General features: G+C 41.8%; 1 protein-coding gene across 1 annotated transcript in view; it reads right to left on the reverse strand.

Annotated features, from left to right (window-relative positions):
* LOC105909226 (RAS guanyl-releasing protein 1) overlaps positions 1–2,500 on the reverse strand; it is a 39,235-nt gene that overhangs the window by 8,686 nt on the left and 28,049 nt on the right. The window lies entirely within an intron of this gene.

Below are 2,500 nucleotides of genomic sequence, written 5' to 3' on the forward strand. Positions count from 1 at the left end.
AATATACTTACATACTAACTAAGGAGAGAACTGTGATGTATATCAATATATACTTATATACTAAAGAGAGAACTGTGATATTGTATAAATGAATACTTTACATCATAGGGAGTCGCCTGACATTATATATCATTGTTTAAATAAGATAATCTCACAGCTGGTTATCTAAGTTATTATAATTTCACTGTCTTAGACTGTCAGCACATGATCCATCGTGGAGGACAAACCCAGTCTTACCATACATCAGTTGTGTGTGTGTGTGTGTGTGTGTGTGTGTTACATCAGTTATTATTACTGTATATGTAGCTGGCTACATCTTATCATTATATCCGGCAGTTCCTGATGGTACTATTTCTGTTGGTAGCTGAGCGTGTGTGTGTGTGCGTGTGCGTGTGCGTGTGTGTGTGCCTCTAAACACTCCTTCCTCTCGAGCACCTTGAGAGAAGCACTGAACGTCTCTCGTATGTAAGCAGTGTGTGTGTGTGTGTGTGTGTGTGTGTGTGTGTGACCGTCTCTCATATGTAAGCAGCACAGGCTTCAGCATTCAAGTGATTCATACTCTCTCTGCTTGGAGTCAGGGACAGCTGGCGAAGAGCTCTGCCAAGGCTAACACCACGTAATATCAGGGCATTTAACTCCACTGTGTTTAACACTATATAATATCACTGTATTTAACTTCACTGTATTTAACACTATATAATATCACTGCATTTAACTCCACTGTATTTAACACTATATATTATCACTGTATTTAACTCCACTAAATGTAACACTATATAATATCACTGTATTTAACTCCACTGTATTTAACACTATAGAATATCACTGTATTTAACTTCACTGTATTTAACACTATATAATATCACTGTATTTAACTTCACTGTATTTAACACCACAGAATATCAACCCAGTAAATGCCATGTTTAACACTGCATTTAATAATTCATTCAAAACAGTGGCATGAATACAAAGATTCAACAATATGGTTGAATTTCTGGGAGGTGGTTAGTGTTGAGGATAGCTTAGTCATGGTTAGTGTTGCTTAGTCATGGTTAGAGTTTAGTGTTGAGGATAGCTTAGTCATGGTTAGTGTTGAGGATAGCTTAGTCATGGTTAGAGTTGAGGATAGCTTAGTCATGGTTAGTGTTTAGTGATAGCTCAGTCATGGTTAGTGTTGAGGATAGCTTACCTACCTAAATGCTCTTGTAAGGGCAAATGTCACACCCAGGACGCTCTAGTGAGCGTCGTTTGGCACTGCCGTCCGTGCAAGCACGGCAATCCAAACTATTCTCATTTGTAGTTCCACGTTGGTGGAACGAACTGCCTAGTACTACCAGAGCAGGGGCGTCCCTCTCCACCTTCAAGAAGCTTTTGAAGACCCAACTCTTCAGAGAGCACCTCCCATCCTAACTGGCACCTTGACTAGCGCTTAACTTGCACTTCAGCAGTTACATTCCTGCACTTCTTTTTCCTTTCTAGGTCGTTTTTCTAATTCTTATGTAAAGTAGTATTTATTGTTACACCATGTTCCTTATTGCTCTTAGCTTGACTGTTCTCTCCATTGTACGTCGCTTTGGACAAAAGCGTCTGCTAAATGACTAAATGTAAATGTAAATGTAAAAGCTTAGTCATGGTTAGAGTTTAGTGATAGCTTAGTCATGGTTAGTGTTGAGGATAGCTTAGTCATGGTTAGAGTTGCTTAGTCATGGTTAGAGTTGGGGATAGCTTAGTCATGGTTAGTGTTGAGGATAGCTTAGTCATGGTTAGAGTTGCTTAGTCATGGTTAGTGTTGAGTTCACCTTAGTCATGGTTAGTGTTGAGTTCACCTTAGTCATGGTTAGTGTTGAGGATAGCTTAGTCATGGTTAGTGTTGAGGATAGCTTAGTCATGGTTAGTGTTGACTATAGCTTTGTCATGGTTAGAGTTGCTTAGTCATGGTTAGAGTTGAGGATAGCTTAGTCATGGTTAGCGTGAGACTCAGGTGAGCTGGGGACGGGAACAGGCCTGAAACCTCAGCTCTGGTGCTGCTCCTGTGCCCTTTACCTCATGACCACCACCACCCATTACAAGTGCCGAGCTGTATTTACCTCATGTAAGCGCCAACACCACCCATTACAGGTGCCGAGCTGTATTTACCTCATGTAAGCGCCAACACCACCCATTAAAGGTGCCGAGCTGTATTTACCTCATGTAAGCGCCAACACCACCCATTAAAGGTGCCGAGCTGTATTTACCTCATGTAAGCGCCAACACCACCCATTACAAGTGCCGAGCTGTATTTACCTCATGTAAGCGCCAACACCACCCATTACTGGTGCTGAGCTGTATTTACCTCATGTAAGCGCCAACACCACCCATTACAAGTGCCGAGCTGTATTTACCTCATGTACGCGCCAACACCACCCATTACAGGTGCCGAGCTGTATTTACCTCATGTAAGCGCCAACACCACCCATTACAAGTGCTGAGCTGTATTTACCTCATGTAAGCGCCAACACCA

Source organism: Clupea harengus, chromosome 14 (genome assembly GCF_900700415.2).
Source record: "Clupea harengus chromosome 14, Ch_v2.0.2, whole genome shotgun sequence".
Classification (NCBI taxonomy): domain Eukaryota; kingdom Metazoa; phylum Chordata; class Actinopteri; order Clupeiformes; family Clupeidae; genus Clupea; species Clupea harengus.